The sequence below is a fragment of the Ailuropoda melanoleuca genome, chromosome 1, assembly GCF_002007445.2.
Source record: "Ailuropoda melanoleuca isolate Jingjing chromosome 1, ASM200744v2, whole genome shotgun sequence".
Classification (NCBI taxonomy): domain Eukaryota; kingdom Metazoa; phylum Chordata; class Mammalia; order Carnivora; family Ursidae; genus Ailuropoda; species Ailuropoda melanoleuca.
This window is the reverse complement of record NC_048218.1, coordinates 179,879,774-179,896,586: the sequence shown is the minus strand read 5'-3', so window position 1 is coordinate 179,896,586 and position 16,813 is coordinate 179,879,774.

The following is a 16,813-nucleotide window of genomic DNA, read 5'->3' as shown; positions in this document are numbered from 1 at the left end:
AAGATTAACATATCCAGTTGTGTAAAAATAGGCATACTAGTCTAAGAGATGATTTAAAACATATTGGATATTAATTTTAAAAAATCAAAACTGTTGACATGAGCAAAATGAAAACCTTAGAAGCACAGACTGTGGAACTGGAAAGGTCTTTAGAGATCATTTCCAATCGCCTCATTTTACAGGAGAGAAATATGAGGACCAGGGAAATGAAGTGACTTTCTTGGGGTCACATTGAAAGTCAGCAGCAGAGCAACGATAGCATTCAAATCTCCTAATTTTCCAGCTATGCTCATTCACTGAAAGTAGTTTAAAGGGTGTTTACAACCTTTAGTCAAAGTTTATCTTTTGGTTAACTCCACACTTACTCCTATATTTGTGGCTGCAAAAATAGCCCAGAGTGATATAACTTGCTTCAGGCCAAATACATTATAAGAAAAAAAGGCAAAGCTTTCACTAGTCCAGTTTTTCATGTGTAGTTCTTTATTATGTGTATGCACGTGTGTGTGTGTGTGTGTGTGTGTGTGTATGTGTGAACAATCCCCTATCCACTGTTCCCAAATCCAAAAAGCTCTAAAAACTAGAAGTTTTTCATATATGGGACAAACTCCATTGTTGGCAAAATCTGATGTGAACTGATGCATGGCTATTTCTAGACTTCATGTATACCAGCAAATGTGATTCTTCACGTATTTCACTTTAGAAACAATCATATATTTGATTATAGGGTGCTGCCCTAGGCTCTGGAAATGATACATAACACAGGCTCTACATAATTTATTACATTTTCAAACCCTGAATCATTCTGAATTCTGGCTCCAATGGTGTTGGAGAAGTGATTGTAGATCTTCAATTTGTCCATAATGTGATTTCATTACATTAGTTTAGATAGTTTTGACTTATAACTAGGCAATTCAGAACAGCCTTTACATATGATTTTCTTTGGTTCAAAATATATGAACCAAAGAGAATTAAATGAGATAAGCAGAGTGCTATCTATGTGGGAGTAAATATATAAAATAAGGAGTCCAGTTTCATCAATATTATTTGTGGTCAGGAAGCCCAGGGTGAATCTGGTATTCAGTTGAGGCAACTGCCTCATCCCACATTTCTGATAAAATTTTTTGTCTTTGTCCTTCCCCCCTTTTTTATAACCTTTATTTTATAACCTTCTTTTATCTTTATTCTAAGCTGTATCAAATGTTAGCATATATGGGGGTTAAATGGGTTTGACTATACTTGATATGATATAGTCTTCTTTAGATTTATATTTAACCAAAGCCTTATATTTAACCAAAGTCTAGGTAAGCTCAGTGTCCCGATAATCTGTGTTCAGCCTAAGCAACATTTACTGCAGAGCATATGGCACTGGATTTTATCCCATCTGGAGTTGCAGTTTGACCAACGGGTAGATGGAAAGGAAGGGGCAGTCATTAGGGCAAACTCACAACAGGGCCAGCCCTTTCCTTGTTTGCAGGAAACCTCACCAATCGAAAGTTTTGACCTGTCATACACTGTTAGGATAAACATACGCGCACACGCACAGGTTTGCGCGCGCGCACACACACACCCCAAGTGGGTAAGAATTGGCAACATCATAGATTTTTCCATGTCCCTATTCAGGATCCTAAAAGTAAATTTTATACATGACAGTCAGGCTTTTCGGTAAGCATTGCTTCCATAATTTCAGATGTGTTCCTAGAGGCATAAATTCTATTTCTAGACAATCAAGTTAAATCTAAGACATTTGCTTATTTTAATGAATGCAGATCTCAATGGAGGAGGATATCTCTTCTTTCTGTAACTGGTTCCTATAATATGGTTGTTGCTAAGATTGTAGCATTAAAGGGACATATATGACATAATCCAACACTTTCTCTTCATCTTTGGGTCAAATAGGAAGAGAATAGTAGGATCTAATGGAAAGATATAAGACCAGGAATCTGGTCCTTCCAGCTGTGCTGTGACCTGGCTGTGTGACTCCAGACAAGGTGTCTGCCTCTCTGGGCCCCAGTTTCTTCTTCTATGAAACGAAAGGACTCTATACCCTATTCAGCTCTAAAATGTTATATTTGTATTAGAGGTGATCATCAATAGACCCATAGTCTCTTTTGGATCTTCACCCAGTGGTGACCCCTTAGGTAGCAAATTTCTTCCAAATATGGGGCAACTTTTCTTTGCCTGAGGAGAAATTTTTAAGCATGGGCCTCTGAAATGGCTTGAGGGGAAGGAAGAGGCTGCTGATGAGCCCAGTTTAAGAGTTCCCTCCTCCCCAAGTGCATGCTTGTGACTACTGAATGACCTAGGGGGAGGGGCATTTCACAGTGGCTGAGCCTGTGACTCTGTTTGACCAACTGACCCATAGGCTAACTAGATTCTGTGGCTTGGAAGAGCCCATGAAAGTGGTCATGCTGATCCTGAGGACTAAAGAGTAGCAGGCAGAATGGGTACTGTCTCCTCTGTGGGAGGTGATAAGTGAGGAAGCAGGTAAAAGTGGACCTTTTTCAGGAATAATGTAATAAGCTTTGTGTTAGCTATGGGTGGAAAAATCAACTCCAAATAATTATAAAAGAGAGTAAATCAGGGGCTCCTGGGTGGCACAGCAGTTAAGCGTCTGCCTTCGGCTCAGGGCGTGATCCCAGCGTTAAGGGATCGAGCCCCACGGCAGGCTCCTCTGCTATGAGCCTGCTTCTTCCTCTCCCACTCCCCCTGCTTGTGTTCCCTCTCTCGCTGGCTGTCTCTATCTCTGTCGAATAAATAATAAAATCTTAAAAAAAAAATTAAAAAAAAAGAGTAAATCAATTTAAGGAAGAACCCATTTTATAGATTTCAGCAGATAAAATAAATATCCATTAGGTAATTAGCAGAGATGGACTGTTTGATTTATTTATTTACTATAATAATAGCATTTAATGTTTACCAAGTTCTATTGCCAGCACTCTAGAAAGTACTTCAAATCCATTAGGTCTTCTAATAATCATTATAACCATATGAAGTAGGCATTATTATTTCCATTGTACAGAGAAAGAGGCTGAGGTTTAGGAGACTCAAATAATGCCCAATGTCATGCAACAAATAAATGAGAGGATCTGAGATGTAAACCTAGATGATGGACTTCTGCCCTACTGCTTTCCTCTTCCTAATACGCTTTCAGAATATTCGAGACAGGCTGTGGAGTCTATTCCTTTTTCCTCTCCTCTTCTCTCTTTAATTTTAATTAATTCTCTCTCTCTCTCTGTCTCTCTGACTCTCCCTCTCCCTCTCCTTTTCCTTGTTCCCTAACAGCATGATTATATAGAGGGTTAACTGTGTTGTTACAGGGTGGCAACCTGTCACATTTATTGGAGAAGAGAATTACGGAAAGTCTTCTTTCCTGGCCATTTAAAAAAAAAAAATCTATTTACTGGGGCGCCTGGGTGGCTGAGTCGTTACGTGTCCCCCTTCTGCTCAGGTCATGATCCCAGCTTCTGGGATCAAGCCCTGCATTGGGCTACCTGCTCTGCGGGAAGCCTGCTTCTCCCTCTCCCACTTCCCCTGCTTGTTTTCCCTCTCTTGCTGCCTCTCTCTCTGTCAAATAGATAAATAAAATCTTTAAAAAAAAAAGTTATATTTATTTACTTAGAGAGTGTGAGTGGAGGGAGGGGCAGAGGGAGAGGGAGAGGGTGAGAAATCCTCAAGTGGACTCCCCCACTGAGCATGGAGCCTGATGCGGGGCTCAGTCCCAGGACCCTGAGATCATGACCTGAGCTGAAACCAAGTTGGATGCTCAACTGACTGAGCCACCCAGGTGCCCCTTTCCTGGACATTCTTAATGATTATTGCCACATATTCCTCAATAAAATTGAGATGCAAAAAGATTGCTGAAGTATATTAATAGAAAGTTCATCCTCCATAAACTCACCTTCACTATACTCAATGAAAGATATTCTTCATTATTATTATCCAAAAGATTTTAGGAGCTACAGACCAAGATTAGCTATAATCACAGTAAGTAAAAATTATATTTTACATGTGCATGCTCCCCAGAAACAAAACTGAGATTTATGCTGTCTTTTATATAAATAAGAATATGTGATGAGTTATTTTTTTCTCTTCATCATGGGAGAAAGAAAATAACTAACAAAGCTGTAAAAACCTACTCGTTTTCCTTCTATTGTGGAGCCCCTACTCTCTCTGTTGGCTTTCAAGATAAGGTAGTTAGTTCTGTCGTGAGTTCCCATCTTGCCTAGAGAGAAAGAATATTCTTTTGAGATAATTGCTATAAGATGTCTAGCGTCATAATTGTGTTTGAGTTAGTTCCAGGCATACTTACTAGTGATGAAGGATGCTATGCCCCCCTGTGTAATCAGTCTGTTAAAGTGGCTGAAACATTAGGCCAGACATTTGGGGTCACTGCTAATGCTCAGAAAATGGGAGATCCACAGCTTCAAGTCTTGTCTGTGGTGAGAGACAGCTGCTATATCTCTTGTATGCATCATTGCCACAGGTACTGGTTCTGGTCTTTCCCAGGGCATTATGGTTCTTCACGGTACTGAGGGAAAGTTCCTACCTTCCTTTGCTTCCTCTGCTTCCCCCTCCCAGCCCTTTAGATTCATTTTCAGAGCCACTTCTTTGGGACATAAGCCTGATTTAGGAGCGTGGGGCTGAGTAGTCTGGCTTTATTTTCATCACAAACCCAAAACTATCATTCCCATCTGACTTCCTGACTTAGCACTGGCCAGCTCATTGGGCCAGGTTTTACTCCATCTCCAAAGTAACTTTATTTAGGGATCTGTTGCCTTTTTCTCTCTCTGGGACTTGGTTGAAGCATACTGGTCTTCAGAGAGAGCCTATTTCAATAATTTTGAATCTTAGGAGAAGGGATTGAGCACTGAACATTTCTTCCCTGAATGCCCAGTTTTCAGGCATTTGTTCCTTTCTTGTCTCTCTCAGTACTCTAACTTCTTTCTGGGTTCCAGATCATGCACAGGCAGGAACCAAGACCCATACCCGTCACACCAATTTCTCTATACACCTAACAAAGTGTATTCTATACACTATACTGTACTTCCAAGTCAGATTGGATGCGGGTCTAGGTCAATGTCAGGCCTCTTCTTTAGAATTACAGGCCATCCCCTCCAACCCCCAGCAGCAGCATCCGGGTAAGTGGCCTACTTGCTGCAGTGTTCCCATGTTCTTCCATTTTTATCTGGGCCTTGTTAGAGCAGACTCCTTTCCACCAAGTCTTAGGGATAGAGAAGTTATAGCATGGATTATGAACTAGCTTACTCAGCCTCCAATTGTAGTCACCTCTGTTTTGTCTTCTCGTGCTATGGGTGTTGGAAAACTAAATATTCAGTCTTCGTAGTCATCTGGTTAGGGATGACCATGGGATACAATTCTGGCCAAAAAGATATAGCAAAAGCTAGAAAGGATTTTATTTCTTGAATTAAAAAACAAAGGCCATAAGAAAAAAAAGGTTTTTGACTTCTTCACCTTCAACCCTCTCTGGAATATGGGCATACTACAGTCTCTTAAGAGGGAGGGAGAGAGAGAGAGAGTGGGAGAGAGAGAGAGAGAAGAGGTTAAGGATGCAAAAAGATAAAAGGTTTCCAGATACTTAATGACATAGTACATCTGCCCTCAACTTCCTACTTCAATGCTTCTTATTAGAAGACAAACTATTTAAAGTATTATAGTAGAATTTTTTGTTATATGGGGCTAAATGCTTCCCTGACTGATAAAATTGGATGTCAGGACACGTGTGTCTGCTTGATTGCTTCCATTCACTTTCTTTCTCATCTCCCTTTTCATACATCATAGGGTTCTAAACTTAGGGTTTTCTTCTATCTTGCGGTGATAGTCTGAATTATTGTACAGCAAATTTCACTTTCCTCCCTAGCCCATTGAGGGGAAAGTATACTTCCCTTAATTATTGATATAGGGCTTGACAATGTGACACGGTTTGGCTGTGAAATATTAGTGGCTACAACATGGGCAGAAGCTTTAAATACATTTGTGCAATGTGGTTGGCCTCTTGCATTCTGACGATGCGCCATGAGAAGAATGTGCTGTTGCTAGTTGCTGCTTCATTAGCCTGGGCCCCAGGATAAGCAGACATGAGCAAACTTGAATGAACCTACAACCTAGAACCCAGCCCAGCTGGACCTCAGGCTGAAGTACAGTCATCTAGCTGAGCCCAGACTACAACAGCTGAACCACAGTTGACCTACAGACTCAAAGAAGATGAGAGTAAGTTCTTATTGTTGTAAACCACTGAGATTTGAGGTAGTTTATTATTCGGTATTATTATGGCTGTGGGTGACTAACATATCATGAAGCAGGGACTTCCCTTAAGACATATCCTAAGTTCTCTTCCTTTGGCTTAATGAATTTGAAGGATTTTAAGGAATTTATAGGAATAGGAATTTAAGTAATTAAAAAAAAGTTTCACTTTCTGCTATGCTTGGCTTTAATATTCTGGCCTTACTTAGAACTGAAAAATTTTATTTTGTTAGTCAATAGGTAAGCATTGATTCTTTCTCCCTCTTCATTTTTGCTAAATAATCCAGATCACCCCCAAGGCGAGTGGATGCCGTTGGCCATTCAAGGAGGTCAAATAAAAGGAAATGTGAAATAAAGAAGCATATAAATATATTTCAGAAAAAATGTAAATTACATTTGTATTGTTACTGGTCTTTGCCTCTGTTTTTTATCTCTTCCACGGTACCAGTAAGACATCTTAGCTGTGGTCTGCAGACCAAAACTGGTCATCTGATTTTGTACGGCCTGTGACCTAACAATGATTTTTACAGATGAATATTTGCAATTGATTTGATGATGAAACACTCTAACTTTTATCCCCCAGTTAAGTGAATTATCCCCCTGGAAGACAATTTCACTTTTTTTTTTTTAAATTAGAAAAGTCTTTTTATTATTTTTATTTATTTATTTATTGGGGGGGGGTGGGGAGGGACAGAGGGAGAGGGAGAGAGAGAGAATCTTAAGCAGCCTCATGCCCAACACAGTGCTCTATCTCATGACTCTGAGATCATGACCCAAGCCAAAATCAAGAGTTGGGCACTTAAACTGACTGAGCCACCCAGGTGCCTTGAGAATTTCACTCTTCTTATCAGTAGACCTGTATTACAAAAAAATTGTACTCAATTATTATTAGCATTATATTTTGAATTTTGCCAATAAAATTTTTTTTAGAAATATGTTTTCTTCCTAGTATGTAAGTATTCACATGCTATCCTTTATTTTGCTTCTTGTCTCACAAAGGCTAAAGTATTAACTATATGGCCCTTTCCAGAGAAAATTTGCCAACCCCTATTCTAAAGTATGAGGGTACCATTGCCATGCTAAGAGTATTTCTGCTATTCTTGTGCTAAAGAGTCAGAGTTCTTCCTCTTTCTGTCATTGACAAAGGACAAGCTCTGTTCCCAGAGAACTTTTAGAGAGAAATCAGTGCTAAACAGTTTTCATAAATCTTTGTGCTTTTTACTATTCTTATAAAAGTTTTTTTTTCTGGAAAACCTAAACAGGACTGTATGGACATTCATTAGGTTGGTGCTCACAGTATGGTGCTAAGGAATCAATGTGTGCCCAGTTAAATCATAGTTAGAAATAAACTTTGATCACTAGTCGGGTTTGGTTCAAAACACTTAAGTAGAAATAGTTTAAAAAGCACCTGAACTAATTTACAATTGGAATTAGGTTCTTTTACTTATATTTCTCATCATCTCCACATTTAGCTTTAGGTAATCTCTTTAGTGGTGTGATTTTTTTCTAATCACAGTTCATATTTTATCACTTTAGCAGTGGTAATTACTAGGTGTGTTCTACATTAATTTTTCCTTAAGTACTCTTATTTCCTTTTAGTACTATAAACAGTGAAATGTGTTTTGTTTCCACTTTCACATCATACATTGATCCATTTAAATTTGCATTGGTCTCTATTGTGATGAAAATAAATTATTTTTTTGTTTATTCTTTTAAAATATCATTACAGTTTTTTTGTGGTTGATAATTGTGTAGATTGGTTATACTGATTTGGTCCATGCATAATCATGGAATTACTTCACATCCAAGTTTTTTTTTTTTTTTTTTAAAGATTTTTTATTTATTTATTCGACAGAGAGAGAGACAGCCAGTGAGAGAGAGAACACAAGCAGGGGGAGTGGGAGAGGAAGAAGCAGGCTCATAGCAGAAGAGCCTGATGTGGGGCTCGATCCCAGATCGCTGGGATCACGCCCTGAGCTGAAGGCAGACGCTTAACCGCTGTGCCACCCAGGTGCCCCTCACATCCAAGTTTTTAAGTTTTTAATTTAATAAGTATTTTTTAAAGTTGTATTTAGTTTCTTGTTGAGACCTTCAAAACTCAACTTGATTTATACTTCGTTTTTGCTTTTTATTATTTTCTTTCTTGGCATCTGTTTGATAATAATAGTACTTATTATAATAATATTTCAGTTAGTCCAGATTTACCCAGCGCTCGAAGGCACACTGGGAACTCTACCAAAGATGCAGAGAAATCTGTTAGAGGGAGAATCTGGGGATGAAGTTGGGTAACCTGCCCTGACGTTTCCCCAGTGCTCCTCGAGGGTTCTGTGCTCTCGATCTACCAAGACTGCAGTTTTGATTTTTTTTTTTTTTAGATTTTTTATTTATTTATTCGACAGAGATAGAGACAGCCAGCGAGAGAGGGAACACAAGCAGGGTGAGTGGGAGAGGAAGAAGCAGGCTCATAGCAGAGGAGACTGATGTGGGGCCCGATCCCATAATGCCGGGATCACACCCTGAGCCGAAGGCAGATGCTTAACCACTGTGCCACCCAGGCGCCCCTGCAGTTTTGATTTTAAGGGAAGAATTGATTTAACTCCTACATTTACGTTTTTATGATTGCATCTTTAAAGGCTTATTACCTTAATAATACCTCCCATATGCCACTGTTTTTCACAGCCAGCACTCCATGCTTATATTCCATAATCAGATTTTCTCTTTTAGATGCCTGTCATTTTTCATGGACTTCTCAAGCTTTCTACATTAGGGAAAGATTATGCACGTAAAAGAGCTGAGCACAGAGCCTGACACCCAATAAGTGTTCAGTAAATGGTAGCTATTGTCATAATTTGATTTTATTTGGCTAAAAACCCTCTGCATTTTTATGAAAATTCATTGAGATTATCTTTACATTGAAATTCAGAAGTCAGGGTATAAGACTGAAGGTCTGTAGTTGGTAAAATTCTGTATTTCTCAAGACACCTAATGGGGGAATGCACTAATATTACTCTAAGCATTTAAAAGAATTTTTCTGAGTACTGTTTTATAAATCCTTTGTAGAACGAGTCTTGTCTAGATCTAGTCTATAATAAAAACAGGTTATTTTCAAAAAGCTTGTTAAATAGAATACCTATTTCTTGGTTCCAGTGGGTAGCTGAAGTGTTATTGTGTATTTGTGCTACGTGGTTAAGTATTAATTTTAGAGGATCTCTGTGATGTTCCTGAAGGCTGCATAGGAAGGCCCAGAAGAAGGCCATGCTTTTTCTGCATGAGAAATCTTTTCCCAAATATTTGCCTACTATTGTGAAGTCAGCACTGGAATCCCAGGAACCCTGGATTTCAGTTTATTTCTTTTTTTTTTTTTTTAAGATTTTATTTATTTATTTGACAGAGATAGAGACAGCCAGGGAGAGAGGGAACACAAGCAGGGGGAGTGGGAGAGGAAGAAGCAGGCTCATAGCAGAGGAGCCTGATGTGGGGCTCGATCCCATAACGCCGGGATCACGCCCTGAGCCGAAGGCAGACGCTTAACCGTTGTGCCACCCAGGTGCCCCTCAGTTTACTTCTGTAACAAGTTTGCATGACCTTTCATCAATGCTCTGGACTGTGATTACAATTTTAAAAATTATAATTAAATTAAATCACCATTAAAAAACATATCCTAATTAGTTAAACTATTCTACTAATAAATCTATAAGATTAAATAATTAATTAGTTTCAAGGAGTATCAATGCTGACCTCATTGTTATTATTTTTTTCCTTTGTGGTATTGAAACAACTCGGCTAATCAAATCCAAAGAATACTTGCTAAATTCATTTATTTTGGTAAATAGTTGCCTTTCCTACTTGTCCTACAAGTAAAGTGTGGTTGGTTTGAGTCCAGGGGATACCAAGCATGTAGCCAGGACAGTCTCCAGGAAGGCTGTTTCCAACAGGATCAGTCTTATCTTAGTCCAAAAGAAAGTGATTTCTTTACCAATCAGAACAGTTTACATGTAGATAAAACAAACAAACAAAAAAACAACAAATGGGCATAAACACCATCAGGAAAGCTTTATTGGAAACTCCCTTTGAGATAAATTTTTCATTAGTCAAGTAAATGGTCCTCTTGCTTTTTTTGGTCAGTAGTTATTAACTGTTTGTTGCAAAGACAGCTAATATGTGAGTGGCTTGGCGGCCACTTCTGCAATGTTACTGAATGTAAAGTAGTTTAACTTTCATAGATTTGATGAATTTCTCAAGCTGTATTGCCTCCAGGAGCCATTTTGTCCATTGAGGCAAACACAGGGCATTGTTTATTCATGTAACAAGTGTTTATTTGACATTTACTCTGTGTCAAGCACCGTGGAAGAGGTTGGGGAAATCGCAGTAAATTAATCAGACAAAATCCCTGCCCTCATGGAGCTTATAGTCTAACTGGGAAGAAAGCCAACAGTGTGATAAGTGCTATGATTGAGGAAGTGCAGGTTATTATGCAACCACATACGTAATTTAAAAGGATGGATTTACTCTTGCTGATGACTCTATTCACATGTTGGGTGGCTGAAGCACTGATTAGCTACCTTTTATGGGGATTGATTTTTCCCAGAATTATGATTTTTAGAGTGGATGAAGACAGGGTGTGTTAAGACTTTGGTAGAAAGAAGAAATGACTAGAGGCTTTTAGATAATAGGAACCAGGAGAGATAACAAAATGGCACAAGCCTCAAAGGAGCCGGAAGTTTCGTGAGGACAGTGACTTCACCTCCCAACTCAGCTTGAGAGGGTGTAGAGAAAACATCATTCTCTCCTCTTGGCAAGGAGGTAGAAGGAACGTTTAGTGAGGAGGCTGGTGTGTTAACCAATGAAAGGATTTCCAAGGGCACCCGTGGAATGTGTGGGAGGGAGAAGAATAGTGGAAAGTTGGGTCAGTGGAGAGGAAATAAAGAGTATTTGGGGGATAAGTGTCCTGGGGCAGACAAATGGCAGGGGGATCATGTATCTTGGAAAGTGACTAAGGTTTGCAGAAGTATGAGACTCAGGTCCCTTTAAGTCACTGGGAGGGCAACTGAACTGCATTTCTGGGGGGCACCTGTTCTCATTTGGGAGACCCCCACCTTTTTAGAGGGGGTTAGAGGTCAACCAAGTTCTGGCTGGATTGTGTAGGTACAGTGACTAGTTGGTGGCCTGGTCCATCTGGCTTCATGTGACAAGGAGTTTGGAGGCAGTGAGAGTCCTCTAGGATAGTATTCAGGGTGCAAATGTGAGTTCGCTAAATCATGTCTAAATCCTGCTGATGTAGTAAAGTTCAATTTGAAAAGACCACCATCGCTTATGCTCTCTTTACTTGTGCCTGTCTTCAAATAGGCTTAGAAGAATCTTATAAAATCATTTTAATAAGTTTCCCCCAAAGTATGACCTAATAAATAATTAAGAGTGTAGAGGAGAATCAATAAAGCAAAGGTTGGGAAGGAAGAAGAGAAAGATAAAAGCTGTGAAGGGAAAGACAAAATACTGGAAAAATCAGGATAAAGCTAAGATAGTTGTAAGCAAATTGCAAGCTACCTGTATTAGTCATTCTCTGTGAAAAAGTACTTTATGTGATGTTCAAGTTGGTACAAAGCTCTGGAGGAAATGGAGCATCAGGGTAGATCTGTTTATTCCCAGAGCTTCCATACCCCTCCCTACACATGTGCACTGCCTTTCAGATTCATGTGCCACATGTTTCACCCTCTTCAGAATGTCCCCAGAAGTGCTGCTGGCTAAAGTAGAATCTCTCAGGATTGGTTCATTCTCTGTGCCTTGAGTTGGTTTTGTTTCATGTTTCTCCTATTTTCCCTAGGCTTTTGCAAAGGGGAAAAAATACATCCCATGATACTCAATTATTCTTGCTAATATTAAACATCTTGAGATGGATGAAATCCCCCCCCTCAATCATTCCTCCTCTCCTGACCAGGACATGGACTAACCAGACAGTGGTCTGCAACCTTTTATCCAGAAGTCTTGGGTGTGGCAGGCCACAGAGAAATGACTTGAGATCCTGGACAATTGCTTAAGGACTCTCAGCATTTAGGGCACCTGAGTGGCTTAGTCATTTAAGCCAGTTTCCTTTGGCTCAGGTCATGATCCCAGGGTTCTGGGATTGAGTCCCACATCGGGCTCCTTGCTCAGCGGGTAGCCTGCTTCTCCCTCTGCCTGCCATTCCCACTGCTTGTGCTGGCTCTCTCTGTCTGACAAGTAAATATAAAAAATCTTAAAAAAAAAAAAAAGACTGTCAGCATTTACTTACTAGTCAGCACATACTCAGCTACTGGTCACATATTAATGATAGTATAATAATAATAATAATAGTGATGATAACTTTTTCTCCATGTTCATGTGCAAGCCACTGTTTTAAGCATTTTAATTGCAATATAAGCTCCATGAGGATAGAGATTTTTGATGTTTTGTTCACTGCTGTATCTCAGGAGCCTAGCATGGCACTCGATCCACAGAAGGCAAACAAATAATTTTCGAGTGATATTTATTAAATTATCACCACAATTATCTGAGGTAGGTACTATTATTGTATCCAGTTTACAGATGAGAAAACTGAGTAAGAGTAGTTAAATAATTTGTCAAGTTCACACACAGAAAGTGGCAGAACCAAGTTTTGAACCAAGCAGAATTGCTGCTTTGCAAAAATGTGACATCAGTTTACCTAATAATCACAAAAGAAAGTTGGTCTATATGCACAATAAAATGCACTTGGATAACCTCACTTTTGGACAGCCAAGTATTGAACGAATTATATTGAGCACCTACCGTATTTTTGCTACATGCTGAGTTAAATTAATAGCCTTAGTTGTTGTTGTTTTTTTAAAAAAACTTACATTTTCTGCACTAACATTTTAAAAATTGTCAGCTATTTTCCAGCCCTAAAGAATATACCTCATTTTGTTAATCCAGATGGCATTTCTTGAGATTGCCAAAATCACAAACAACATAAAAGTATTAACATTTCATTTTTAAGGGAAAAATATCTCCCCCTTCTGAAAACTCAGTAATCTAAATTCTAGAAGCCTAAAAATGCAAATCATCAGCAATTTCATTACTGGTCATCAGAAAGACATACATATCCCTTTTAATTTATGATATTGTAAAACACACACCTGACTTCCAAAAGTGTGGAGAATGAGAGGTTTCCATGCTTTTCTATATTTAGAAGTTTCCCAGGACTATATCACAACAGATGCTGTAAGTAGTATTTGAAAGATGAAGTAGTTAAGTGGCCTTTTTTATAGCTGAAATTAAAGATGAGTTTAGTTGTTCTTAGAAAGATGAAAGAATGCCTGACAGTTCAGTTGTGACATCTCATGGAACAATGCATATTTCAGAGCACTCCTATCTTCAGATTTATTGGTACAAACTGTAAGGAATTAGTAAAATGATTTAACAAACATGAAAACATTCAAGAACAATCTTTGCTTTTAGCTCTGGGATACGGAAATCAGACGTACACTGCCTGTCCCTGAAGTAACTCATAATCTAGAGAGGGTAGCAGAAAACAAACAGAAATGTAAAATCCAGATCATGATAAAACACAATGCAGGTGCTGTGACTGTGGAATGCACAGGGTATGCGAAACACTGTGAAGGAGTGACTGATGTAGTGGGGGGCAGGCCTACAAGTTTCTTGGTGGAGTTGTCACCTGAATTGAGTTTTGAAAGGCAATCTAGATGTTTCTAAGATGGACTAGTTAGTAAAAAGTATGAGGTGAGAGGGAGGAAAGTCCCAGGAAACTGTCAGTGCTTAGGCTTGCTTGGAGCAAATCCTGTAAAGAATATGAGCCTGGAGAAGTCATCAAGAGCCACAATGAGGAGAGCCATGCCCAAATGCAGGAAAACTGACTTTTTGTTTGAGAAATAATTGAGAAATATTGAAAGATGATAAGCGGGCAGGGATAAGTTAAATTTGCGTTTGTGTTAGAATGATTTATTGAATGTCTGGCGGGATAATATTTTGAGAGATTAGCTGATGTTTTATTTTCTCCTTGTATTGCCCCCTTTCTTTACTGTTTGCCTGCTCCAGCTTGCCAAATTCAGTCTGCTAGCCCTATGCTCATTACCTTAGAATTGTAGCAGGGAATAAAATACCAAAAGTCTGAGAAATTGTGTCTCTAAAACCTAAACTTTTTTATTGAAAGTTTTAAAAGATTTGTGGAAAGAGAAAATGAGTTTGAGAGAATATAACATATATTTAAGGTGTCTTGGCCAGAAACATAAAAGGCTGAAGATCTTTTTTTCTAGACTAAAAGGATTCTGATTCTATGTGAGATATTAATTTCTGTTTTGTTCTTCATGTATTCTTCTCTCCTTTTCCATTTCTAGAAGGTGGCCAGGATTTTGTGTTTCTTGGCCTGGAGGAATTTTGGGTTTTAGTGTCTAAAAGTAGAATTGCCGGAAGAAATAAATCTTATTGGGAGAAACCTCACCTTGTTAAGAGGAGGAAGAGGAGAGGCAAGAGGTCCTTTAACCTGGAGAGGGTAAAGGTCTTCAGGGCCCTTGCAGACCCGTGCTCCATTCCCTTGTAGTGTACCAGGAAGCTGACAGACTTTAGGAAGGGAATAGGATGGGGTACCCTTAAAAGGCTGAATTCATGGTAACAGCTCCACCAGCCTCAGCAATGATTCCTATCCTTTGGGAGAATTAGCTGTGCCACCTACCATCAAGAGATCATATTTTAATCTCCATAAGACTCTTGGGATCCCTATACAATCCTGGAGGGATAGAGTGAAGGAGATTAGAAGAAACTCAATAAAAACTAAGATTTTCTGCTCAAAGTTAGATTTAATTAGGTTTTAGGAAAAATAATTTGACATTTTGTCCACACTTGAGTTGGTGGGTTGAAATTCATACCCAGTGCCCATTATAGAATGATTTCCCTGGTGTTGGGGAAGAAGTACTGGAAAACACCAAGCTGGAAGAAGGCAAAAGCTTAGGAGGCTTATACTTAAAACCAAATTAGCAAGGGTCTGATCTTAGGCAGGGACTTCATGACTGGAGAGAAGTTGCTAGAACTGAGAGATGCTCAGAAGATGGAATTGAGAAGGGGAGGAATATCAATCAGGTTCCAGTCTGGAGACAGAAACCACACAGTGATTTGAACAGGGAAAAGATTTTTTTTTTTATATTTTATTTATTTATTTGACAGAGAGAGAGTGAGAGAGAGAGCGAGAGAGCAAGAGAGAGAGAGAGTGCGCACAAGCAGGGGAAACTGCAGAGAGAGAGGGAGAAGCAGCTCTCCACTAAGCAGGGAGCCTGATGTGGGGCTCAATCCCAGGACTGAAGGCAGACGCTTAGTCAACTGAGCCACCCACAAGCCCCTAAAGAATTATTAACTAATAACAGGAAATTCACAATGAAGGGGCAAAGAAAACTCTAAAGAATATATGAATAGCAGATATAAGGATATAAGGAGCAGCTACTGGTCCCTGGGGATAAGGCTGGATATCCAAGAAAGGAACAAATTTGAAAATGCCACTGCCCCTACCCCCTGCCACAGGCTGAGAGTCAGATCTCAGTGGAGAGGGTTTCTCTAGCCCACTGAATGGTGAAAAAGTCTGCCAAGGGCCAGCAGCCTGGGACTAGCAAGTAAAAACCATCTGCTAGTGTGGTGATAAAACTCTGAGTGCTAGTGGAATTTGTTTGGAAGCTGTCTGAAGGTGTGTTGTTGAACTTGCTGGATAGCCTCTTCATGGCTGGCCTCTCTAGGAAGCTGGTTGTAGCACTAGTGGAACTCACAGGGAAGCTCCCATAAGGAGGCTGCTGAAACTCCTTGGGGTGAGTACCACACAGGACAGGCAGCACAGGACCAAGGAGAAAGGAAAGAAAAGTGTAATCAGGAAGAGAACCCCTTCCTTCTGCAATGTCCTTTTAGTTTCCTCCACTGACAAAACTTAACTTTGGGCCATCTGGCCAAGGAGAAATCTTTACAGGGTCCAGCTTTAGTATCACAAGCAGGGCAATGGAGGGTGGATTTGGAGCTCTGAGATAATACACTGTTAGCTGGCATGAGGTTGGGGAGTACTCTAAGATGACTTTTAGCTTAAGTCATTGAGTTTATGTTGACGTTTTTCAATAAGGAAGGAATAGGAGGTTGGGTGGGCGGAATTGATGGTCAAATTTAATATGTCAAAAAGATTGTGTGTAAAATGAAAAGGTGACATGACTAATAATTGAAACATGAGAATACCAGTACTTTAAGGATAAGTGAGGGAGAGACCCCTATGAAAGAAGCTGAGAAGAAAAAAGGTTATAGGAGATAAAATTGGGGGGGAGGGTTGTTATGGAAGCCAACAGAAGAGAGATTTAAAGAAAGAAAGGAGGGGGGCGCCTGGGTGGCACAGCGTTAAGTGTCTGCCTTCGGCTCAGGGCGTGATCCCGGCGATCTGGGATCGAGCCCCACATCAGGCTCCTCTGCTATGAGCCTGCTTCTTCCTCTCCCACTCTCCCTGCTTGTACTCCCTCTCTCTCTCGCTGGCTGTCTCTGTCTCTTTCGAATAAATAAATAAAATCTTTAAAAAAAAAAAAAA